The sequence below is a fragment of the Microcaecilia unicolor genome, chromosome 4 (genome assembly GCF_901765095.1).
Source record: "Microcaecilia unicolor chromosome 4, aMicUni1.1, whole genome shotgun sequence".
Lineage (NCBI taxonomy): Eukaryota > Metazoa > Chordata > Amphibia > Gymnophiona > Siphonopidae > Microcaecilia > Microcaecilia unicolor.
This window is the reverse complement of record NC_044034.1, coordinates 105,812,808-105,840,679: the sequence shown is the minus strand read 5'-3', so window position 1 is coordinate 105,840,679 and position 27,872 is coordinate 105,812,808. Positions and strand designations below refer to the sequence as shown.

The window sequence follows — 27,872 nt, the reverse complement described above, 5'->3', positions numbered from 1 at the left end:
CTTGCACTTATGCTAGCCATAGAGCTAGTGTAAGTGTACATACCTAATAAATATGGTAGGCATGTACACAGTTTACAGTATTCTGTATTACATGTTAAACTGGGAGCTCCATCTTTGTCCCACAATACTTCACCCCATGTACATCCCCTTGCAAATATGTGCTAAGTAAGTTAAGCACGTATTTGCAGAAGAGTGTTTAGGCACCATACTAGCAATTATGCATGAAAGTGCAAACATTGTAATGGCCATTAGGCTCAACTTTGACAGGATAAGCAAAACAGTAGGAAATATGACTCCTTTTCTCACCAGCCCAGGTGAACTCCAGGGGAGGTTGAAAACCTAGAATGGCCCATGAAAGGAAAGGACCTCAGACCTATAGTCACTTCCCGGAAGCCCAAGAGTCAGTCCATGGGGGAGGGCCAGGATGCAGAGCTAACCAAGTATCCCTGGCTCACTAAGCAATATACTATGGCATCACATTGAGGCTGGGAGGAGGAGGGGCCCACATGGGCTGACAAGAAGAAAGCTGACAAGAGGTGAGAAGGCTGAGATGGACTGGTTGGAACAGGGAGACCTTCAGACTGCCTCAAAGTTACCCTTCCCGGGAGGAGAGGAAAAATGAAGGTTGCTGCAGAATGGATTAAAAAATCAGGTCAGGGTTCAACTACCTGGAAGCTATTGTTAACTGACACCATCCCAGTGAGTGGTACTGGGTGTTTGCCAGTTGCTGGTATGAGGGTGGAGGCGTGAGAGACTCAGCTACAGATACACTGAGTATATGAGAGTTACCAAGTAATTGAAGATTCCAAGTGAACTTTAAACTGGCAGTTTTGGTCTGTGATTTTTTGCTTGTTTGTTTGTTTGCTTCATCTCCTGTGCTTGACAGAACTGTGTTCTTAGAAGGCAGAAAGCTTAAACTCCTCCTGAGTTTCCTACGCTGCTGAACTGTGAGGATTGGAACTGATTACTGTCTGAACTTTGCCTGATGGAGGAGGGGTGAAGTGCACTCTTCTCCATTTCTTTTGAGAGTTTTTGTGAACTGTGTAAAATGACAAGTGCTGTGGATTACAAAAGAACTGCTTATACCAAGAGTTAATGGTGAGGGTTGTCTGCTTCAAGGACATTACAACCAGGTGAGTAGAATTGTGATTAACACTGGCTTTATTTGAATTTTATTTTGATTTTTTTTCTTTTTGCTTGGGGAAATACTCAGATAAGAAGCAAAGGAATCCCGGACTGGATTGGGATCTGGATTGTGGTATTTGTGTTTGCTGTTTTCAGTGTCTCAGTTGCCCAAGGATGTGAGAAGGTCCTAATAAACTTCCATTATGGTGACACAACCAAGGGGTCCATTACAGCATACAAAAAATAAATGCTAGTTTTTAAAACTTGTAACCTGTGTAAATCTGACAATTTAGATTACAGAATTGCCCTTAACCTGATTATTGACAGATGATACAGGGAGTTAGGAGCTATTCAATTTTGTGTGTTCTTTATTTAAATCCATATATCAACCTTTCCCACAGCCTATTAGGACATTCTTACTTTCTTTTTTCAGAGTAACCTTTGATGAAACCTCCCGTCAGACCATGAACTTCTGAATCAGAACAGATTTAACATAATCCCGATCAATCTCCTTTAATGCTTTAAATTCAAATTCATTATATTAAATTGTTTTCTCTACACTGTTGGCAACCAATATACAGTAGGTTAAATAAAAGAGGAGTAGCATACTCCCATAAGATAAACTGGTTATAACCAATATTTCAGAATTTTGTAGCAGTGACTTTAACAGGGAAAAATTAGGATGGGACCCTGTAACACTATTTTCCCCAAGGTAGTGAGGAGCAGAGTTGGGGAGGGAGAGGAGTCATGGGATAGGAGGCAATATCCTTTGGTGGATATTGACTATTGGACAGAAAACAGACAGTAGTGTTAAATGGCCATTTTTCTCAATTGAGGAGGGTGAATAGTGGAGTGCCACAGGGATCTGTTCTGGGGTTGGTGCTATTAAACATATTTATAAATGATCTGTAAATTGGAATGACAAGTGGGGAGATTAAATTTGCAGATGGCACAAAATAATTCAAAGTTGTCAAAATATGTGTGGTTTGTGAAAAATTGCAGGAAGACCTTAGGAAATTGGAAAACTGGGCATCTAAATGGCAAATTAAATTTTATGTGGACAAATGCAAAGCATAGGTGCCTACTTTTCAAAATGATTAGGGGTGCTAAACCCAATGGAAATGACCCCTCCCTGCACACAGTCAAGGAGTTTGCTCAATATTGGGGGTGCTTAAGCACCCACAGAGCTGGCTCCTATGATGCAAAGTGATATACATTGAAAAGAATAATCTGAATCATAGTTACCTAAAGCTAGGGTCCACTTTAGGAGTCAGCACCCAAGAAAAAGATCTAGGTGTAGTTGTAGATAATACGCTGAAATCTTCTGTCCAGTGTGTGGTGGCAGCCAGAAAAGCAAATAGTATGCTGGGAATTCTTAGGGAAGGGATGGAAAATAAGACCAATAATATGTTAATGCCTCGGTATCGCTCCATGGTGTGACCTCACCTTGAGTACTGCATTCAATTCTGGGTTGCTGTATCTAAAAAAAAAAAAAGATGTAGTAGAATTAGAAAAAGACTCCAAGAAGAGTGACTACTATGATAAATGGGATGGAACTCCTCCCATATAAGGAAAGGCTAAAGAGGGTAGAGCTCTTCAGCTTGGAAAAGAGATGGCTGAGGGGGAATATGATTGAGGTCTACAAAATCCCGATTGGTGTAGAATGGGTCAAAAGTGAATCAATGTTTTACTCACTAAAAATGTATAAAGATCAGGGGACACTCAATGAGATTATATGGAAATACTTTTAAAGCAAATAGGAGGAAATATTTTTTCACTCAAAGAATAGTAAAGCTCTGGAACTCATTGCCAGAGGATGTGGTAACAGTAATTAGTGTATCTGGGTTTAAAAAAACAGGTTTGGATAAATTCCTGGAGGAAAAGTCCATAGTCTGATATTGAGATAGACATGGGGAAGCCACTGCTTGCCTTGGGATTGGAAACATGGAATGTTGCTGCTATTTGGGTTTCTGCCAGGTATTTGTGACCTGAGTTGGCCACTTTTGGAAGCAGGATACTGGGCTAAATGGACCATTGGTCTGATCCAGTATGACTATTCTTATGTACTTAGTGCTTCATTAACCAAACTCTGTAAAATACCAACACATTCCATACTTATATATAAAAATGGTCATAATAAAACAGCACTAATGTTCATGACTCAAACAGCAACAACCCTACCTTTAAATGCAGCACCCTAGAATACGAATATAATTCCTGGCCGTCTTCAAATCTAAGCTAAAAGCCTACCTTTTTGATGCCGCTTTTAACTCCTAACCCTTATTCACTTGTTCAGAACCCTTATTTTATCATCCTCACTTTAATATTCCCTTATCTCTTGTTTGTCCTGTTTGTCTGTCCTAATTAGATTGTAAGCTCTGTTGAGCAGGGACTGTCTCTTCATATTCAAGTGTACAGTGCTGCGTACATCTAGTAGCGCTATAGAAATGATAAGTTGTAGTAGTAGTACTGTTTGACAAACAGAACAAGTCAGACTGCTACAGATCTCGACACAGAAACTAAACAGTAGCAGAATACCTCACTTCTGTCTCTCCTGTCTCTCCTGCAGAATACAGACAGATTCTCAAATACAGAACAAGCAACTACTAACTAGAAGTAGGAACTCAAGTTGGAATGCAGTGCAACACTGGAGAAATAGAACAACGCCAACTCCCAGCCTTATCTGTGAAACAGAAGCACTATAAATATTGCACCTGGCATTAAATCACCAATACACCATCTAATAAGAAAACAGACCAAATGGGACAGAAACTACATGCTATCAGAATACTGACCATGGCCACATAGACAAAACACAGACACCTAAACAAATTATGAAACAAGGTACCACAGATCAGTTATAGAGATTTAAAGGCAAAAAAAATAGAACTGGAAACCTCAAGATGTCAGACTCTGCTTGTTCAGAAAAACTAGAGACAGAGAAACTGAAAATAAAGATATCAGAGATACACATTTTTGAAAGCTGACATATTCTAATTAATGCATTCAAAATAAAATACTGAGAGCCCCTTTTACCAAGCTGTGGCAAAATGGGGCCTGTGCTGGTGTCAGCATGTGTTTTTCATGCATGCTGAGGCCCCCTTTTACCACAGCAGATAAAAGGGAAGTCTCTCTTTCCTGTAGGAAATGGCCGTGCAGCAAGTAAAGCACTTTCTGTGTGACCATTTCGGGGGTGCCTTTACTGCCACCCATTGAGGTGGTGGTAGGGGCTCCTGCACTAACCCAGCGGTAACCAGGCAGTGTACGGCACTGCCTGATTATCGGGTACACTCTGGTGCTACAAAAATAAATATATTTTTGTAGCGCCGAATATGATGGTGCGCTAGGGGTGGGAAGTACCACTGGGCTGCTGCAGTAGCCAAGCGGTACTTCCTGTTTAGCGAGTGGTAAACCCGTATTGGGCTTACCAAAGCTTAGTATAAAGGGCCCTGAGCATTTTATTTTTCCATTTGCTTTGTTTCCAGTATCTCCTTTTTGTATTTCTCTGTTTCTTCCTCTCTTTCCAGGGTCTCCTGTCCATTTGACATTTCTTCTCTCTCCATCTTCATCTCCATTCCCCCCCTATGTTCTTATATATCCTGTCCATAATATCCATCAGTACTCCTGCCTCTTTCCTCCTCCATATTCAGCATATTCCCTCTAAGCGTCCCTATCCTCCATCCATATTCAACATCTCCCTTATTTTTATTTATGTATTTATTTTTAAAATGTACATTCCATTCAATCCATGGTTCTTAGTGGATTACTAGGTGCATACAAAATATTGTGGAGGAGTGGCCTAGTGGTTAGGGTGGTGGACTTTGGTCCTGAACAACTGAGTTCAATTCCCACTTCAGGCACAAGCAGCTTCCTTGTGACTCTGGCAAGTCACTTAACCCTCCATTGCCCCATGTAAGCCACATTGAGCCTGCCATGAGTGGGAAAAGCACAGGGTACAAATGAAATTAAAAAAAAAAATCAATTTAGAATATTAACAACTACTCTCCTTACCACAGCTGGAAGCCTGTATAAATAACAGTGTTTTCAGCTCTCATTTAAAAACTTAATATTCCTCAATCTAAGGGGAAGCTTATTCCAGGCTGCTGGTCCTGTGATATAGAAGATCTTGCTATATTTCTCAGCTCTAACAATGTGAAGGGAAGTAATATCAAAAAGTCACTGCGTGCCTGATTGTAACTGATGAGCTGACTGATACATATGAACCTGGGATGGCACAATCTTTGAAACCTGTTGTGCCAATACCTTAAAAACCATCAGAGGATTTTAAACTGAATTCTAAATGCTATAGGTAACTAATTTAGGTTTTTCAGTACATGGGTGATATGTTCAAACCAACCCTGGTAAAACCCTCGCCACTGAATTTTAAGCTATTTGTAATGCTTTTGTCTGGGTCCTTTGCAATCCTAACAGCAAAGCATTTGCATAATCAAAGCAAGGGGTTACTAAACTCTGCACAACAGATTAAAGAACTTGTTAAAACTGCATAATTTTAGAACAGTTCTAAAATTATGCAGTTCTAACAAGTTCTTTAATCTTCTCACTATACATTACTTAAAATAAACATCCCTGATAATCTTATGCACATGAGCTTTCATCGTCAAGCTTTCATCAAACATCACACCTAAATTTCTCAGAATTCAAACAGTAGAGAGAGAAATTCACTATTACATTGAAGCATTGATGGAACATCATCCGATTCGTAGGTTGTCAGTAACAGAATCTGTGTCTTATTGATGTTCAATTTCAGACTGTTCGCAGATATCCAACCATCAATTGACTGCAAAATCAAACTCAAAGTTGCAAATGTTTCTTGAATACCATCAACCAAAGGTATCAAAAATTGTATGTCATCTGTGTACAATCTGAACTGAACACCAAAATGACACAATAATCAGCAAAGTGGAATAAAAAAAATATTAAAAAGAACAGCAGATAAGCAGGAGCCCTGGGGAACACTAGTCAATAATGGTTTAAAATCTATTCATAACCATCTTAACTTCAGGAAATTACTGAAAACCAACTTGTTTAAGAAGGCCTATCCCCCTGACCCAAATTAACTTTCTACTTCCAGTGACACAGAAAACCTATGGACCGTATTGGACTTCTTACACCACCCCCCTCTTTATTTCTTTGTTGCTCTATACTTATGTCTTTCTCAAGTTGATTTCTATATTGTGTACTTGTATTTTATCGAAATGGAGCCTGTCTCTCCAGTATTGTATAAGCCACATTGAGCCTGCAACTAAGTGGGGAAATGTGGGATATAAATGTGTTAAATAAATAAATAAAATCAGATACATCTTCCCCTTATGCTATACATAAGCATCTAGCCTCCAAAAAAGATTAGACTCAGCTTAACACTATACCCTTAATTGTAATCTGTTTAACAGAATGGCATAATTTATAGTATCAAACACAGTTGACACGTCTAAATTCACCACCAACAACAACAAAAAGCTGACTGTTGTTAAATCCAATGCGTACAATATCAAATAGTGACAGTAATAAAGTTTCAATATCATGACCAAAATAAAACCCTAATTTATTGGGATCACGTACTTCGATCAGGTCTAAGAAATGTTCCAGTTGATCATAGACCAGTCTCTTCATCACCTTTGCCACAAAAGTCAGTGAAGATATTGGTCTGCAACTTTCAACACATCAGCTTTAGAATTCTTCAATAATGGTTGTACCACGGTCCTCTTAAAGACATCTGGAACCCTTCCTGATTCAAAACAATTGTCATAAATGTTTTTTATTTCTTTAAACACTGGAAATCTGATCTCATTAAGACCCTTTATCACTATTAGCTTACAGGTACCATTGACACAATAACTATTATTCACTTTAGATAAAGCATGTTCAATCATCTCCTCAGAAACTTTAGGAAAAACTGCCCATAAATCATCTTCCTTTAAAGGACAATTATTCTCAATAGGCAATTTCAATCCATCAGATTGATCAGTAATTAGTTTTACTTTTGCTACAACTCCTTCTGCAAAATCATTTACTGAAAATGTTTGATAAATTCAGCGGGTCATTTACAAAGGCGCAGTAGCATTTTTAGTGTGCGTTGATTAGCATGTGCTAAATGCTAGAGATGTCCATAGGAATGTATGGGCATCTCTAGCATTTAGCGCAGACTTATTCTTAGCATGAGATAAAAACAATAGTGCACCTTTGTACAAGGAGCCCTCAAAGAGGTAGTGCCTTCATCATGAGCCATGCTAAATGCTAGAGATGTCCGTGGGAATATATGGGCATCTCTAGCATATAGTGCACCTTATTTTCAGTGTGAGATAAAAACAATAGTGCACCTTTGTACAAGGGGCCCTCAAAAAGGAAGTGTCTTTATCACGAGCAAATCTATTATGTTAAAAAGCTCTTTCATACCAGATGAAGCTTGTGGAATCTCATTATTATAGTAGTCACATTTTGCCTTGAGAGTAGTCTCCCTATATTCAGCCATTTTGTCCAAGTATACTATCTGTGAAACTCTTGAAGGATATTTTCTCCATTCAAAATTAATCTTTCTCAACTCTTGTTTGTTCAATTTAATTTCACAAGTGAACCATGGGGCTTTATTAAGCCTTGTAACAGCATTCCTCTTTATAGGAGCAACAACATTCATCGATTCTACTAATACAGTATCCAATTTTTCTACCAGTACATCAACTGAGTCCCCTCTCATCAAATTTAACTGCTGACAAGGTATTAGATACTTGCCTTTTTAAATCCACCAATTCAAAACACTTTCAACCATATATGATCTTTTGTCCTTTATGAAAATTATTTCTATCTTTCTATGATATACCAACAGTAATGCCTTGGATTTAGCCGGGGTTGAGATGGCCGCTTTTAGTTTCTATTATCGCTGAAAAACAAAAGCGGCCATCTCAAACCCGGTGAACTGTGGCATTTGGCCGGTCCAAACCATATTATCAAAAGAAAAGATGGCCGGACATCTTTTTCGATAAGGTTCTGGCCAGCTGTTTGCGGCGCTGCCAAAATAGATCACCAGCAATCTATTTCGCCGGTGCCGTTCAATTATACCCCTCTCTGTCTAACATTTTTAGAACATGAATTACTACTACTATTACTGCTATTTAGCATTTCTATAGCACTACAAGGCGTACGCAGCACTGCACAAACATAGAAGAAAGACAGTCCTTGCTCAAAGAGCTTACAATCTCAAATCCCCATATCACCCCCTCCCAACCACCACTGGAATATGACTAAAACACATTGGGCTAGATTCTATATATGGTGCCTAAAAAATCTGTGCTGAACAAATTTCCACCTAAGCATATTCTATAAGTGGTGCCTAGATTTAGGCATAGTATATAAAACATGCTTAGTTGATATCCTAGCACGTAGAGCAATGCACATCCATTTACACCAATGAAAATGTGGCATAAATACTAGTATGTAAATTTAGGTGCAGAGGGGCATATTCTATAACAGTGCATGAAAATTTGGAATGCCCAAAAAACACCCATTTCCCCACCCATAACTATGCCCCTTTTTGGCAGCACCCATTAGAATGTAGGTGCTCTGTGAGTTGTGCTAATAAATTCTAATTATTGCTAATTAGTGCCCATATTGCTTATTAAGTACTGTTAAAATGCTTATTAGCTTGTTAACCAATTAAGTTACACAGAGAGGGGCATAATCGAATGGCGCCGGCCATCTATTTGGCCGATGCCGTAAAGAGCAGTCCCAAACCATATTATCGAAAAAGATGGGCGGCCATCTTTCGTTTCGATAATACGGTTCAGGCTGGCCAAATGTCAGAGATGGCCGGGTTTGAGATGGCCGGCATCGGTTTTTGCCGATAATGGAAACTGAGGCCGGCGATCTTAAACCCGGCCAAATCCAAGGCATTTGGTCATGGGCGGGGCCAGCATTTCTAGTGCGCTGGTCCCTCTAACATGCCAGGATGCCAACCGGGCACCCTAGGGGGCACTGCAGTGGACTTCAAAAATTGCTACCAGATGCACCCTTACCTTGGGTGCTGAGCCCCCAAATCCCCCCAAAACCCACTCCCCACAATTGTACACCATTACCATAGCCCTTAGGGGTGAAGGGGGGCACCTACATGTGGGTACAGTGGGTTTTGGGGGGTTTTGGAGGGCTTAACATTTACCACCACAAGTGTAACAGGTAGGGGGGATGGGCCTGGGTTCACCTGCCTGAAGTGCACTGCACCCACTAAATACTGCTGCATGGACCTGCATACTGCTGTCATTGAGCTGGTTATGGCAAAACACACAGTGGATCCAAAAACGTCCTCTCACAATGAGTGTCTTCCTGAACAAGGTCTTTATTAACAGTAGCAGAATTGACCCGACACGTGACGTGTTTCGGCCGTGAGGCCTGCGTCAGGGGTCTATAAAATAATATAATATACAAAAACATGCATAAAAATACAAATATAATTAAAAACATAAATAAAAACATGAACATGCTGTATCTCATTGAGCTGGTTATGACATTTGAGGCTGGCATAGAGGCTGGCAAAAAAATATTTTTTTTATTTCTTTTTGGGTGGGAGGGGGTTGGTGACTACTGGGGGAGTAAGGGGAGGTCATCCCCGATTCCCTCCGGTGGTCATTTGGTCAATTGGGGCACCGTTTTGAAGCTTGGTCCTGAAAAAAAAGGGACCAAGTGAAGCTGGTGAAATTCTCGTCAAGACCGGCTTACTTTTTTCCATTATCGGACGAAGCCGGCCATCTCAAAGCACGCCCCTGTCCCGCTCCGTCCCACCTTCGCTACCCTACCGAAACACCCCTTTGAAGTTTGGCCGGCTCCGCAACGGAAAGCAGTTGGCGCTGGCCAAAATCGGCTTTCCATTATAAAGATTTCGTCGGCTTCAAGATATGGTGGCCATCTTCGGATTTGTGTCAGAAGATGGCCAGTAATCTCCTTCGAAAATGAGGATTAAGAAATTGTCATCAACAGTGATTCTGCAGGTGAGGGTGCCCTCAGTCCTTAGTTAAGGGCAGCTAGCATTAGCCGAGCTCACCATTCTTAGCCCGAGGGGAATGGTGGAAGGAGAGATGCCTGAGGGCTAAAGTATGAGGATGGGAAGTATGGGAGGTCTGTGGCTGGGTGCCGCTGAAAATAACCAGTTAGTGCCAAACTGAAAAATATCTATTTTAGGACGTTCTGGGGACAGAGTTGGCACCTGGCTGATTAAGTGCCGGTCTTCAGCACTTAACCGGTCAGATTAACTGCATAAATAGGACCGCATAAAAAGTCCTCTATTTATGAAGTATCCCATAGCCAGTTAAGAGCTGAATATCACACTTAGGGGTCCTTATACTAAGCCGCATTAAAAAGTGACCAGTGGTGAGAATAACACACATGGGTTTCACGTGCACTTCAGTCTCTAAAATGGCCTTTTGGGGGTTATTTTTTAATGGCCATGCACTAATTTCTCCATTAGTGCATGGTCATTACCATCACCTATTCAGGTGTGGGATTAGTTCATGCTAAGTGGAAAACTACCACAGAATGTCTCAGAACATCCCGCGGTAATGCATTTTTAGCACATGGTAGGCCTACCACAGCTTAGTAAAAGAGTCCATTAACTGGTTATGCGTTAGCTGGCCCCTGAAACCCAGAAGTTCAATGCCAGCGTGCAAACATGGCCTGGCATTAATTTCCGGGTTTAGCACCAGCGGTAGGCTGATCACTGCTGGCTGAATATTGGGCCCACAGTTTCCTTATTAAAACTTTTAATGTAGAACTAGTGCTATTGATCTGCATTTATTTTAACAGTGGAAAATAAATTCTTTTACTGTAGAGAAAACGTAACATTGCATTTTAATTTGCACATTTGCAAACATTCTCAATCCAATAGTTATAAACAGCCATGTTTACAGGCAATAGCAACATCTGTTTCATGGATAAAGCAAGAGAAGGAAGCTATAAATTGTCACTGTACTGTACAGTGTTTGCCCATTCCACTTTCCCAGCTGTGTTCAATTCAAACCAGTAATAGCTTTCAATATATAAACTGCTACTGTTAAATGAAATGAAGTATGAGTGATAGAAAAAAAATATGTTACTTCTGAGAGATCTTTTGTCTCTCTTTACTACTGAAACCACTACCCAAACTATTAAAACAATACAAGTTTTCTAAAATCATATTTTACTGCTTTCAGTAAATTCATTTGCAGATGAAAGTATAGCTCTAAGCGCTATAGGATTGCATATGTGTTCCTAAATTCATTTGTTTCTTGCTTTTCATAGTTTTTAACAAAAAGATAATGCTTTTTTCAATAACCATATGTGGAATATGTATTTTAATCTTGAATTCAATGCACTCTTTGTTGAGCCCTAGGCAAACAAGCATACTAGAACCCCCAAATAATATACATACATTTTAAAACTTGCAAAGGCAGGGCTCTGTGTGGTCCTGACTGCAGAGGAAAAGTAGTAGAGGAGGATTGAGCACTGTTTGTCAACTTTTGCCAATGGAAGGACAATGAACAGACAATAAGGAGATCAAACAGACCTCTATTCACAGTGGTGGTTCTAGTCCCCTCCCTCTTCTTCTTTTTGCCAGCAACTGACTTAACAAAGCAAACATTTGCTTTAGGAGTCATTCAGAGAGATCCCCTCCTATGCATTTGGGCCATTAGCATATGCCTAGTGTGAATATGTTTTAATCATGCCCTGCTTGTACCCTTCAGATATCTGCATTTTCTAGAGGTTTCTCTCTGCCTCATTTCTAACCACTTTTGAACAGGAATTGAGGGTATTCTTTTTTTTATTATTGGCATTTATGAGACACTACTTTGTCATTGAGAATACTGGTTGATAGGCAGGTCATGAAATGTTGGGTGGACTTACATGACCGTTGTGACATGTCTAGGGTCAGGGCCTTGTTGGGATATACAAGATAAATGAGTATGTGTTTAACAATGTATTCCAACATGTGGAGGGGCATAATCGAACTGCGTCAGCCAAATAGCTGGCCAGCCAACTATGTGGCCGGCGCCGTAAAGAGGCGGAGCCAGCCATATTATAGAAAAAGATGGCCGGCCATCTTTTCTTTTGATAATACGGTTGGCACCGGCTAAATCTCAACATTTAGGTCAAATGTTGAGATGGCCGGGTTTAGAGATGGCCAGGTTCGGTTTTCAGCCATAATGGAAACCGGGCCCGGCCATCTCAAACCCAGCAAAAAGCAAGCCCTTTGGTCATGGGAGGAGCCAACATTTGTAGTGTACTGGTCCCCCTCACATGCCAGGACACCAACCGGGCAACCTAGGGGGCACTGCAGTGGACTTCAAAAATTGCTCCCAGGTGCATACCTCCGTTCCCTTGGATGCTGAGCCCCCCAAATCCCCCCAAAACCCACTCCCCACAACTCTACAGCACTACCATAGCCCTAAGGGGTGAAGAGGGGCACCTACATGTGGGTACAGTGAGTTTTGGGGTTTTTTTGGAGGGCTCAACATTTACCACCACAATTGTAACAGGTAGGGGTTGGGATCGGCCTGGGACCACCTGCCTGAAGTGCACTGCACCCACTAAATACTGCTCCAGGGACCTACATACTGCTGTCATTGAGCTGGGTATGACATTTGAGGCTGGCATAGAGGCTGGCAAAAAAATGTATTTAAAGTTTTTTTTAGGGTGGGAGAGAGTTGGTGACCACTGGGGGAATAAGGGGAGGTCATCCCCGATTCCCTCAGGTGGTCATCTGGTCAATTGGGACACTTTTTTGGGACTTCATCCTAAAAATAAATGGACCAAGTGCAGCTGGCAAAATGCTCATCAGAGCCGGCCATCTTTTTTCCGTAATCATGCCCCGCCCCACCCTGCCTTCTGTACCCTGCCTTAAAGTTTGGCCGGCTCCACAACGGAAAGCAGTTGGCGCCGGCCAAAATCGGCTTTCGATAATACCGATTTGGCTGGGTTCAGAAGATTGCTGGCCATCTCCTGATTTGTGTCGAAGATGGCTGGCGATCTCTTTCGAAAATAAGCTGGATAGTGGCCATCTTGAAACATTCAAGTAAAGGGGATGTCAGCATAGATTTTTACAGGGAGCAAAAACAAAAATAACAACAACAACAAAAAAACATGCTAGCTTCTTAACATGGAAATGAGTAATGTGAAGGTGTGACCAGGAAGGTGAGCAGGAGTGGCCTGCTGTGACAACTAGCATGCAGGTTATTACTGAACACTAGCTATAATGAATGCCAATAGCATGGCTGCACTTACCACAAGATAAAGATGAGGTGGTAGGTGCAGTCATGCTATCAACAGTCCAGTAATGAGGCTACTGTCATAAGAAGTTCTGCAACTGTGCTCCCTCTGTTATCAAACCTCTCTTCTGACACCCGACCCCATTATCAGATCCCACCTCCTGCATTGAAACCCCACCCCTGTCTAAAATCTTGTTCCCGAGAACAAGGCTCCCCTCCAAAGCCCACCCTTCATCCTACTTCCTGACCCTTCTGGGACCTACTTAGGGCCTTCATTGGTGTCCCGTGGTCCTGGGTAAGACCAGTCCCTTTCTATTCCCACAAGGATTCAAAATGGCCATCATAATCCCTAGTAGTAGTTTCACATTACAACTGCTAGGGGTTTTCCCACTACAATAAACAACATGCTTTTATTTTCAGAATGAATATTTGTTACACATTTTCAATTTTCTTGGTAGATGACACAATACAAAGGATGTGTAAGGGACAGCCCATATGCTATTGCCAAGGTCTTGCCATCCCTTGTTTTGTTTTCACGTTTTGCCCCCTTACCTTTTGAGCAGACTAAGGAAGAAACACAAAGCTCTGCTAAATTTGTTCTGCTTTAATTTCTTCCTTAAATCTGTCCTTTCTTGCTTCCATGGACCTCTTCTTTAGTCAGTTCCTTATAATGTGTCACTTATCTTCCAGCAAGGTAGCCTTATAACAATAGCAGATGAGTATGCATGAGCAGTTTCAAGACAAGTTCAATCAGAAACAACCATTAGCCCCGAATTCATATGAGCTACTAAAATGAAGCAGCATCCAATCTGCAGTACAGACAGTGAAATTATTTGGTGCCTTCACAATTAAAGTTGGAACAGAGTTGTATTCATTAAATTATTAGGTGCTCATTTTGAAAGCACTTAGACTTACAAAGTTCCATTGCAACCTATGTAAGTCTATGTTCTTTGAAAATGAGCCTCTATATCAGTTTTGCAATGTGTTATGAATGTAAAATTGCATTTGTGTGCAAATATATAAGTGCATAAATACATAAGTGTTGCCAATCAAGCCCAATATCCTGTTTCCAACAGTGGCCAATCCAGGTCACAGATACCTGGTAAGATCCCAAAATAGTACAATACATTTTATACTGCTTATCCCAAGTCCATTTTAATAATGGATTATGGACATTTCTTTTAGGAAGCCATCCAAACCTTTTTTTAAACCCTGCTAAGCTAACTGCTTTTACCACATTCTCTGGCAACGAATTCCAGAGTTTAATTACACGTTGAGTAAAGAAACATTTTCTCTGATTCATTTTAAATTTACTACTTTGTAGTTTCATTGTGTGCCCCCTAGTCCTAGTATTTTTGGAAAGAGCAAACAAGTGGTTCACGTCTACTCCTTCCACTCCACTCAGTATTTTATATACCTCTATCATTCCTCCTCTCAGCCATCTTAACTCTAAGCTGAACAGCACAAGCCGTTTCAGCCTTTCCTCATATAGAGTCTTGCAAGGAGTGAAAGCATTAAATAAGTAATCCATGTAAACTATAATGAAAAGTTTTCTTATCAAGCATAGATATCCCCCAAACTCAAATCAAGCAGTTACCTGATTATTCTTCTTTCTTGTCAGCATTATGCCTACAAGAAAAAAGGGTTAACTTAGAAGAAGAAAACATATTTTCCTTTTTTTTTCTTTTTACAAACAAAATATCCTCACAGAATAAAGAGTATAGCAGAGCAGCTGATTATGCCAGCTAGCATCAGCCAGAGTGTCACTAGCAACAATACAAGACAGTAACACTGAACAGAGAGCAGGTCAGACACAGCCGTGATCTGGAGTGGGTAGGACAAGTAGTGGTATAGGAGTCAGCATCAGTAGTAACCAAAAAGAGTTTTTAGGTAAGAGAAGGAAGATTCATGCTCTATTTTGCATTTAGATTTAGGCGTTCTTTATAGAATATGCCTAGGTGTATTCTTTTCTGTGCGGATTTTTCAGGCACCATATAGAGAATCTAGTGTGTAAGCGTCTACTTGCGCCAATGCACACCAAAATGGAGTTACCGCCCGACTACTGCGTGGCTCTTGTGGTAATTTCATTTTTGATGCGCATCCGATATGTCTGATAAATATTTTTTATTTTCAGGCATGTGTAACTGACACGCGCCAAGTGGCATTTAACCGTGCGTAGGTCATTACCGCCTGGATTCTTTACCATTATGTCAATGGCTGGCGGTAAGGTCTCAGACCCAAAACGGATGTGTGTGCCGCATGTCCATTTCAGCAAAAAAGAGACCTTTTTTACAGATGCGCTAAAAATTGGATCAGCGTGCGCCCAAAACCCATGCCTACACTACCACAAGCCATTTTTTAGCACGCCTTTGTAAAAGGACCCCAAAGCTTCTTATATAGCCATGTGGAAACACAGACTTATTTTGACACTACATGAATTCTTTAAACAAGGACCTTGTATTTCTTACACTAGACCACAAAATTGTCAGGTTCTATGTCTAACATTATTACACGAGTTACTACTGGCAGACATGGTTCCTGTGTTCATTGTAGCTTGAGTGATATTTTATTGCCCTGTACTGAGTGGACAAATCCTATAACATGCAAGATATACAAGTTACACTCAGTGTCTACATGCGACTCAACATATGTAGTTTTTATGTTATAATATGCCCATGTCCTAAGATCTTCGTGGGATGCACCATTCGTGTGGTTACAGCAGGGGCGTATCTGCGTGGGGCCACAGGGGCCTGGCCCCCGCAGATTTCGTCCTGGACCCCCCTACCACCGTCACCTACCCCCGAGGTCCGCTTCCTTCTGCCGGCTTTTTAAAATATTGCTTCAGCTGGCGGGGGACCCCAACCCCCCGCCAGCCCAGCCGTGCTGAAAACAATAATAACAATGAGCAGCTATAATAAACCCTCCCACCACCACCATCCTCTACCCTTCCAACCCCAACAATACCTGACTTCTACTACCCCAAGGAATCTTAACTCACCCTGTTAAAATGTCCAGTTGTATAAAATATAACCCGTTCTGTATGCAGCTTTCAGCACGACGAGGATGAAGAAGTTAAAGAAGACTGCGACTGGGCTGATGGGGGGTTGGGGTCCCCCGCCAGCTGAAGCAATATTTTAAAAAGCCGGCAGGAGGAAGCGAACCTCGGGGGTAGGTGACGGCGGTAGGCAGGGGAGGGAGGGTTAACGGCAGTAGGGGGAGGGTTGACGGCGGTAGGGGGGGCGGTGGCGGCGGCAGCCGGGGGGGGGCTATAATGTGCCCTCTCACTCTAGCCCCTGCCCCCCCTACCGCCGAACCTCAGATACGCCCCTGGGTTACAGTATGCCTGTTGGCTAAATACGTCATCTGTACCTCATTGTATAACACTGCACCATGCCTTTTCTGATCTACAGCAGTTCATTATTAAACAGATTCCTGAGTCCTTTTGGGGTGATAGATTGATATGCTTGCAGCTTTGTGAACAACTTTGGATTTTTGAGCTGCAGGTTGTAAAACTCCAAAGTTTGAATTATTGCATTGAGTGGCCTATGATATTGTAATTTCCCTCTTACTTCCTGTTTTGATAAAGTTAATTTTAATGACTCATTAAACATACTGCTTTTCTGCAGAAAATCAGGTCAGTGTTCAAGCCTGTTGATCCTCTCTGCCTACAGCCACATGGGCAATTTTGATTGAGATGTTATTTTATTTATACTGATGTGAAATTGTGGATATATTTTTGTATTGTGTTGTGTTTTCACTTGCTAAATGCGTAAAAAACTTTTTTGAGACTAGTATAGTTTTAACCCTACTGCTACTGTTTCTTTTTTCATATGATTGATTTTCAGTTTATCACACATTATGCACGTTGTGAGAGCTGAATGATGTGCTTAAGAGCATTAATAATTGTTCATTATTGAGGCTATATTCATTAGTTTTGCTCGTTTATACTGAGGTCTGTTCCCATGGTTTCAGAACTGAAGGTTCCCTCATTCATTATTGATTTAATTCACTTGGAAATGAGTTTATGTATCCTTATATAGAGTTTAATGATATAAAAATTCATCTTGATCAGTCTCAGTATTCAGTGGTACATATGTGGGGAAGCTAGTTTTCCTTGTATATTCCAGTGTTTCCTCAGTTGGATTTGTTATTCTGTTGGAACAGTGTATTCCATCACATGCCCCCTAATTCCATAAAAGTTGTCAAAAATGATGCATTCAAATTTGGGTATGCAATTCAATATTGAGCTAATTAGCATCAATAACTGGCTTTTTCATGAGCAGCTATTGCCATTAATTAGATTTAATTAGAATTTATGTATGTAAATTTAGGCATGAGCAAAAGAAAAGGGGCTCAGAAATTGGAGGGTCATGGGTGGAATGGGGGCATTCCAAGCATTTATGCATGTTATTATAGAATAAGTGGGTACATGCCCAATTTAGGCATGTACATTTGCACCATGTTTCAGTTGGTGCAGATATGTGTTTAAATGTTAGGTGTGATTCTCGAGCAAAAGTGTTATTCAATAAACCATGCTTAGCTTTAACCGTGGCTTATAGAATAGCACTTTTTTCAGTACCATATATAGAATTTACTCCAGGGTAACTGTCTTGAAACATTCAAGTAAAATGGATCAGTGTCAAATATAGAATTCCCTCCAGGGTAGCCATCTTGAAATATTCAAGTAAAATGGATGTCCGTCCAGATTTTTGTTAAAGACAGAAAAAAAAGGGAAACAGCAGAAAAAGGTTAGAAACTCATTAAACTTGCTGAAATGCTGTATTCCTACCTTAGAAGCTAAATCTGTATGACTCCTGTTTCATATTCTTTAAAACCTGGAACAATTAAAAGGTGAGAGGACATCCTGGCACTTTTATTAGGGTGATAACGTAAGCTTCAGTTTCCCTAGAGTTCTGAAATCCATCTGTTTTCTCCCAGTGAAACAAATAATACAGCTACATAAGTTTTCGTTACTAGTTATACCTGCATATAATTTATATAAACCACTTTGTTTGCCCTACAAAAGGGTGGTATATCAATTCTATGACCCTTTACCCCTTAGACCTCAGCGGAGCAATTCAAGGTATACATTTTCGTTATCATTGAGATTTAAACACCTACCTCATCATCGGTCAGTGGTCAATAAGTATCACAATATTGACTGACGAGGTGGGTGTTTAAATCTCAATGGTATAGAAAGTGTATACCTTGAGTAGCACTGCTGAGGTCTAAATGGTCAAGAATAGAAGAATATAATCTGGGTATTTAAGTGATTGGGATTTTTAATATTTCCTGGATATCTATATTTAAAGAGGAGCCTTGTGTGGAGTGATTCTATAATTTTTTTTTTTTTTTTTGGGGGGGTGGTCCTTTATTATGGTGTGCTAGCATTTTTAGCTCATACTAAAAATCAGCTGGTGCTAAATGCTGAGATGTCCATGATATTCCTATGGGACTCTCAGAGTTTAGTGTCAGCTGATTTTTAGTGTGAGTTAAAAGTGCTAGCACACCTTAGTAAAAGACCCCCTTAGGTGCATAACAGTGTACCGTGTCTATGCTCCACCCAGGCTGTACACATGGATATGCTCACCTTCAAACTACATGACATTGCATTTAGACACCAGTTTATAGAGTAACATGTGATCGGACTATTGGCACATCCGCATGCATCTGCCATTATTGTGGTCATTTGTATGCATTTTTGGTACCTAAATATAGCCATGCTGCTACAGAATTGCCCTCCAACTGTTAATGTGACAGATAATGTGGTGCAGTTAACATCAATGTAAGAAAAACATTTTTGCATTAAGGGGCCCTTTTACCCCATAGGTACCTACATGTGTACAAATTGAGTCAAATTGGAGCTACCGCCTGGCTACCACGTGCCCCAGGTGGCAATTCCATTTTTGATGGGCATCCAAAACACGCGGTAGAAAGTTTCTACCATATGGCACTTACCCAGCGGTAATCGGCAGTGTATGTGAGCTGACGATTACCACCTGGATAACGCGTGAGACCTTACCGCTAAGTCAATGGGTGGCGGTAAGTTCTTATGCCAAAAATGGGCACACACTGGTTTTAATATTGCCACACGTTCATTTTTGCCCCCTCGCCCCCCAAAAATGCCTTTTTTGCAGACGCACTGAAAAATGGACCTGCGCGTGTCCCAAAATGCACACCTACACCAGCGCAGGCCATTTTTTGGTGTGCCTTAGTAAAAGGGCCCCTAACTTAATGGGAGGATGGAGGGAATGCTTCCAACAGTTAATGCATGAGTTTTTCATTTACCACTCAGTAAGTATGGCAATTACTTAATCATAACTGCAAATCCTTACCATACTTTAGGGTTCTTTTATTAAAGGCCATTAAGCCCTAACGTGGAATTTAGAACTATATTTGGAACCTAACAAATCAGTATAAAAAACGCTATTCTATAAACCATGCTTAAAGCTAGGTGTGGTTTCTAGAATAGTGTTTACACCCGAGAGTCAAGTTTAACTTTAAATGCAGCCATTCGCACCAACTGAAACATGGTGCAAATGTATGCACCTACATTAGGCACATATTCCCATTATTCTATAACAATGAGCGTTAATTTTAGGAACACCCCCATTATGCATATGAGCCTCCCATTTCTGCACCCTCTTTTTCAGGTCACATGCAAATCCCATGCCTGAATGTACGCACGTAAATGCCAATTAAATCTGATTAATGCCAATAGTTGCTTGTTAAAAAGCCAATTATTGGCACTAATTGGCTTATTATTCAATTAAATTGCATACAGAAAGTGAACACGTGCCCAAATTCACATGCATAATTTTTGGTGACGTTTTTATAGAATTAGGGGGTCAGTGTGAGAAATGTGTTAAGGCCTTTTATGGTATATTGCAAGATGGCCATTACTTCCATTCTAAAAAGTGGTCGGACCTAGTGTCAGCACATGGGTTTGCCACGTGCTGCAGCCACCTTTAGCATGGTGGTAAAATGGCCACCTTGCCATATTTTTTTATGCAATGTCAACACGCTAATTTCCATATTATCATGTGGCCATTACCACGGGATCCCCTACTGCCACCTATTTAGGAGGCAGCAAGGGTTTCCACACTAGTTCTATACTACCTGAATAGTGCACGGTAATGTGCCCGCCCTACCCAATTAGCGCATGCATTCCTACTCCTGCAGAAAACTACTGTGTGACACCTCAGCGCATCCCACGGTAGTGCTCTATTAGCATATGGTAGGGCTGCATTAGGCTTACTGTGCCTTTGTAAAAGGGCCCATTAATCTGGGCTTAGCACCTGCAAAAGTCTTGTGTTAGGATGTGATAAGCACAGAATTTAGGGGCCTTTTTACTAAGCCATGTAAGCGTCTATGTGCACCCAACGTGCACCAAAATAGAGTTACCGCCTGGCTACCCACATGGCTCTTGCAGTAATTTAATTTTTGACATACATCTGATACGTGCGTATAAAAAATAATTTTTATTTTCGGACGCGCATATTGGGTGGCACCTAGTGGCATTTGACACACGTAGGTCATTACTGCCCGGTAACCGCGTGAGACATTACCGCTAGGTCAATGGCCAGCGGTAAGGTCTCAGACCTAAAATGAACGTACAGCAATTTTCATTTTGCCGCATGTCCATTTTCGTCAAAAAGTTTTAAAAAGGCATTTTTTGCAGGTGCACTGAAAACTTATTCTGCGCGCCCAAAACGCACATCTACACTACCGCATGCTATTTTTCAGCACATCTTAGTAAAAGGACCCCTTAGTGTGCTTTATTGAAAGAGCCCCTTTGCAAACAGTCCCCTATATCTTTTCCTTTTGGTCTTTTAAAAGACATCCTAAAATACACAAAATTTGAAATATTGCTGGATAAGGCACACAGAGATTCTATCTAGATAAAAGTGCTATATGACTAGACATGATTATTACAATTGATAAGTAGATGTTAAAAAGCAACCAACAACATGAAAGACTGCTTATATTTTGTTAAAATTATTGTAAGGAATTATATAGCTAAATTTTGATTTAAATATTCATGAAGCCTTGATTTCATTTTACATTCTAATTTTAAAAAATGTCTTTTAAGAAAAAAAATGCATTAAAAATACATATCCAAGCTAACAATTTCTGAGAAGAGCTTCTTTCTAATTTAGCTATATTATAATTTGCAGAACAACTGGAATGCAAATGATAAAAAAATCTTAACTGAAGTATAACATGTGAGAATATTGTACGGACTACACCTTTCTAAATGGAAGGTTTGTTTATAGTTTTAGACAAAAAAACTTTACAAATAGGTTCTTCAATAAGAATAAGGCAAATTTCATATGTTCAGGTTTTAGAAGATCATTATAAGCAGAATAATTTTAATGTTTAATTCAGTTTCCTTTTTAAAAAAAAAAGTTTCATTGCTTTGTTTACTGAAAAACTGTCTATGATTGCACTTAAAATTCAGTAGTGCCAATAATTTTCTCTAATGTGAAAAGTCCACAACCACAATGGTTGAAGCTATTTCTAAAATCAGGTATAGGATCGGCACCGGACCCCCCTTGCAGGCTGGGGAGGAAACAGAGGCACAGACACTGCAGGTCTTCCTCCAGGGCTGCTCTTCTGCCCATTGTTTGCTGAGCGGCTGCTTTTCCTCTCAGGTGCGCATGCTCGGTTTTGAAACTGAGCATGCCCTGAGAGAAAAAGCAGCTGCAGGGACGGGTAATCAGCAGAATAAAGAGTAAGCGCTGGAGGAAGACATCTTCTGCCGCCAGCCAAGGTATTTGAATTGTGGCAGCGATCTAGGGGGTGGCAGCGGCGACGATCGTGGTGGGGGGCGGCAGTGGCCTTGCTCTGGGCCTGGTTCAGTCTCTCGGTGGCCCTGCTGCAACTTTACAAAGCTCTTCCTATTCCCACCAAAGAATATAATATCCTATAAGAACCATTAGGCCCATCTAATATATAAATATTTACTCTTTGCACAATTTACCTCTTGTCCATTCCCTATTCTACTTCCTTTAGGGACAGGCTTGTGAACCTCAACATGCATAAGCTGGAAGAGAGGAGGGAAAGAGGAGACAAGATAGAGACGTTTAAATATCTCAAGGGCATTTATGTACAGGAAGAGAGCCTTTTTCAAATGAAGGAGAGCTCTGGAATGAGGGGGCATATGACAAAGTTAAGAGGGAATAGGCTTAGGAGTAATCTAAGGAAGTACTATTTCACAGAAAGAGTGGTGGAGGCATGGAATGGCCTTCCAGTGGAGGTTGTGGAGTCGAGGACTGTTCCAGAAATTAAAAAGGCATGGGATAAGCATGTGGGATCGCTTAGGAACAGGAAGAATTAGGGGTTACAGAGGATGGGCAGACTGGATGGGCCATGTGGCCATTATCTGCCATCATGTTTCTATGTTTCAAACTACAACAAAGTGATTTACAGGCCAACAACAGAGATGAAGGTATACTCCAATTTTTGTTAGGTAAAGTAGAGGGACTAAACTTTGTTAATCTCATCAAATAAACCGGAGCTGTTGCTTTAGTTATTATAACAATGGTAACCCTACTGAGCAGGTTATTCCAAAGCATTAGCTGATCATCCTTGTTCCAGGCATGCATTGTGCTTATTCACAAAAGAAGGTATGGTTATACAAATCCAATTTGCTTCTTGGTTCTGGTGTTACAATTGTAACCCCAGGTTCAAGTGATCTGCATAGGCAGTGGAATGGGACTCGTGTACACAAAAAAAATGAATTGATTTCAGGTCCAAGGCTGAGGCTGTATTATGCTAGAAGGCCAAATAAGCAGCTCAGACTTTTAAAAATTATCCACTAAATAACTCAGTTGACGTCAATAAAGTTGTTCTGAACTAGAATTTGCTTTGTATTTTCAAAAGTCATTTATAACTTATTAACAGTGGCAAGGGCCCACCTCTTTAACATTGCTTTTGACGCGTAACCACTCACCTCCACCTACCCTCCTCTCCTCCTTCCTGTACACATTAATTGATTTGATTTGCTTACTTTATTTTTTGTCTATTAGATTGTAAGCTCTTTGAGCAGGGACTGTCTTTCTTCTATGTTTGTGCAGTGCTGCGTACGCCTTGTAGCGCTATACAAATGCTAAATAGTAGTAGTAGTTCTTGGGGTCCGGTGTTCTTACCCATCTTCTGAATTCCATTATTATTATTATTATTTTTGGAATAACCTTTACTGGAAGTCCATTTTATATATCTGTCACTCTTTCTGTGAAGGGCGATTTTCTCATGTTGCATCTGTTACCATGGAATCTCATCCCACATGTTCCTCTTCCATGGACCATAGTTTTGTTTCTGTTTTTGTTTTATGTTTTTAATGAAAAAAAAGGTGTTTCTTGTCTCTTAATTATACCTTTCAGGTACATATTTCTATCATATCTTACTGTCTCTCTATGGTATACGTGTGTTGAGTATAAATATTGGTGCAGACCCTACAGCACTTTGGAAGTCTTTCTACAGACTACCTATATCCTGTCTATAACCTTTCAAAGGAATCCTCCAGAATTGGACGGAGTACTCATGTAAGGTAATAATTATGAAAAATACTGAAGCTTTTTCATCTCCTGTGTTTCTATTGGTTGTGCCTCTGCGTTTGTTCTTTTTTAGAAAAAAAATTATCATTAATAAACAAACAAAATAAATAATGACAAAAAATAAAGACAATCTCATAATAACAAACATAAGACCATATAGCCCATATCACAAAGTCAAAGTAAAGCCATATCAAATACAAGAAACTAGGTAACAGCAGACGTGGAAGGGCATAATCGAATGGCGCCAGCCAAATAGATGGCCGGCCACCTATTTGGCCAGCGCTGCAAAGAGTAGTCCCGAACCGTATTATCGAAAAAGATGGCCAGCCATCATTTGTTTCGATAATATGGTTGGGGCCGGCCAAATGTCAGAGATGGCCGGCATCGGATTTCACCGATAATGGAAATTAATGCCGGCGATCTCAAACCAGGCCAAATCCAAGGCATTTGATCATGGCAGGAGCCAGCATTTGTAGTGCACTGGTCCCCCTGACATGCCTGGTCACCAACCGGGCACCCTAGGGAGCAATGCAGTGGACTTCAAAAATAGCTCCCAGGTACATAGCTCCCTTACCTTGGGTGCTGAGCCCCCCAAATCCCCCAAACCCCACTCCCCACAACTGTACACCACTACCATAGCCCTTAGAGATGAAGGGGGGCACCTACATGTGGGTACAGTGGGTTTGGGGGGGGTTTGGAGGGCTTAACATTTACCACCACAAGTGTAACAGGTAGGGCAGGGATGGGCCTGGATACACCTGCCTGAAGTGCATTGCACCCACTAAATACTGTTTCAGGGCTGTCAGGAAGCTGGGTATGACATTTGAGGCTGGCATAGAGGCTGTCAAAAAAAAAAAAAAAAAAAAATATATATATATATATATATATATATATATATATATATTTTTTTTTTTTTTTGGGGGGGGGTGGGAGGGGGTGGATGACCACTGGGGGAGTAAGGGGAGGTCATCCCTGATTCCCTCCAGTGGTCATTTGGTCAGTTGAGGCACCTTTTTGAAGCTTGGTCCTGAAAAAAAAAAGGGACCAAGTGAAGCCGGCGAAATGCTCGTCAGGGCCGGCTTTCTTTTTTCCATTATCGGGCGAAGCCGGCACACATTCTCCACTTTACACTTAAGTTTATTCACTAAGAAAGATTCAAAATACAAGATATCAAAACATGCACAGATTATTCTCAAAGAGGCCCTTTTACTAAGCCGCGTAAGCATCTACGTGCGCCCAACGCATGCCAAAATTGAGTTAACGCCCGACTACCGTGTGAATCTTACAGTAATTTCATTTTTGGTGCGCATCCGATATGCGCGTCTGAAAAATATTTTTTTATTTTTTGGCGCGCATAATGGACACGCACCAAGTGGCATTTTGACACGCGTAGGTCATTACCACCCGGATTCTTTACCGCCAGGTCAATGGCTGGTGGTAAGGTTTCAGGCCTGAAATGGACATGTGGCCATTTTGATTTTGCTGCACATCCATTTTTGGCAAAAAAAAGGAGGCATGCCATGGGCTGAGAATGGGCTTGGAAATGTTAACCAGTTAGTGTGTTATGATTAATGCATGGTAACTAGTTAATGCAGAGTTAACTCAGGAGCACTTACCATCTTCCATGTTAACGTTTTACAGATACTGCCCTAATGTAAACATTAGCACACAATCTGAAATTAAATAAAATTAGAACATGTCCTAGAAAAATGCCATATTAAATTTGGGCTTAGTTCATGGGAATGTCCCATGATAGACATGTTAAGCCCTGATTTCAGTACTCTTTAATAGAAAGGCCTCTTAGTCAGGAGAACTAGGTGGCTTCAGGAGTGTTTCTGTTGTGAATTTTTATGACCTAGCTGATTAGCAATAATTGTCATCACTGTTTGGCTAAGTTATACAATAAATCCCAGCCACACAAAAAGCTGTCCTTAAATTTTAACTAGAGAGCTTTTTAGCTGAAAATCCACCTATATCTGATTAATTTAAATTGAAAATATGTCTAAAGATTAATGCTTAAAATGTGCCAAGTATCTTCACTGCTCAGGCGATCCTTGAAAGTTGCCTCCAAATCATGCTTACTAAGATGTTGAATAGAACTGAGTTCATCAGTCACTTTACTTTTCTTTCAGTGAATTACATTTATCACCGTTGTCTGTTCTCTATCAATCATTTAGTTTCTAATGCCATCTACCACCATGGGGACTATGTATTTATGAATCTTCTAAGCAAGATAGTTTGGGAAATTCAAGGTTTACTCTGAGAGCACATGTCCAGTATAGAATATATATTGTTATCCACAATGCTCTTGGGGATATTAGCCACATCTTAAAATAATTTCCTAAAATAACCTTAGAACCTTAATAACAACTCCTCTGCCTTCAATCTGGTAACTTTCACTCAGTCTCTGATATCTAGCTATCGTGGTCTGCTCATCCTACTTAATAAAGGGCTCCTTTTACAGTACATTGGTAGAGGTTCATGTACAGTAGATATGACAAAGCTTTGTCATATTTGCCACACCGGAGTCACTACTGCAGCTTTGTAAAAGGAGCCCAAAATTATTAATTGTCTATATATTATAGTTCAATGACAAATACACTTGGCTTCGGCTCTTTCTGGTATCCTAGCAAGGATCCTTGCTGTCTCCATATAGTACTTTGATTCTTTGAAGGGAATATGAGCCTTTAAATTCAGTTACTCTTTGTCATTGGACTATTTTGCTGCTGTCCTTTTGAGGTAACTTTAGAAATATTGTATCTTCTTGTGTCTGCAGTTGTCTTGCTGTCTTTTATAACATTTGCTCCTAATCATTCTTCGGATTTGTTAAATCATCATGTTCTCCTTCCTCTCTTCTGACTGTTTTTCTTAGTCAGGTTCCATGGCTTCTGTAAAAGTTTTCTGAAGCCATTATCAGCTGCTAGCTGCTTATTGAAGCTTACAGGTTTCCAATCCCTCCAATTCATTGGATTTCTTTATCAAACATATTTATAATAATTTCCATATTTTAGCAGAGAGCTTTACTCAAACCTTTGTAAAGTTCTTAAGGAACCTTATTTAAAACAACCATAAGACTGGGCTGCTATCAATAGCATGGCTATCTTCAATAATTGTTAGCTTCAACAGAATAAGGTAACGGCACAGTAGAATAGTGAGCATAGTAGTGTTTCTTTAGCAAAGCTACCTGATTATCTGTGTGTATTGTACTTGTTGCCCAATGATATCTTTTCTAAGAGTAATTGCCATAAAGTTAAAAAGTCTATAGAAATCTGATGGAAACAAGTCTGTGCCAGTAGAAGCTGTGAAAGCGGCAGCAATGGTGGTGCTATACCAGCCCTCACCCCCACCAAGATTGTGATAACTTCTAGAAATAGAAGACAGAAAAAATATACAGCTTTGGAAGATCAGAGGGCCAACAAAAAAAAACAGTAGCAACAATACAGTGTAAGCATTATCTGTCAATCTGTTGTCTAAAAAATCCTCCTCTTTCTGTCTCGTGTAATCGTCAGTAAATTTTCTATTTTCAAAAGAAATATATTAATGATTCTTTCTTGCAGAATATCCCCATTATAGAATTAATCTCAGTCAGCATCAGACAATTTTGCATGGAGTCATAAAGAGGGTATTCTAAAAATATGCCAATTGATGATAAGATGTTTTTTTTTTTTTTTTTTGGGGGGGGGGGGTTATATCCCTTTAACCAGCAGAAGAAAGGAGGTGCTGATTCCTTTCTACAAGTCATTGGTGAGGCCCCACTTGGAGTATTGTGTTCAGTTTTGGAGGCTGTAGCTTGCTAAAGATGTAAAAAGACTGGAAGCGGTGCAAATAAAAGCTATGAAAATGGTATGGGATTTGCGTTGCAAACCGTATGAGGACAGACTTGCTGACCTGAACATGTATACCTTGTAGGAAAGGAGAAACAGATATGATACAGACGTTCAAATAT

General features: G+C 40.4%; 1 long non-coding RNA gene across 1 annotated transcript in view; it reads left to right on the top strand.

The window, feature by feature from the left end:
• The first annotated feature begins 1,065 nt into the window (after positions 1-1,065).
• The window catches only part of LOC115467918, a 67,737-nt gene continuing 40,930 nt past the window's right edge, over positions 1,066-27,872 (top strand). Inside the window, exon 1 of the long non-coding RNA XR_003941783.1 lies at positions 1,066-1,133. This is a non-coding gene — a long non-coding RNA (uncharacterized LOC115467918). The remainder of the gene's footprint in view (positions 1,134-27,872) is intronic.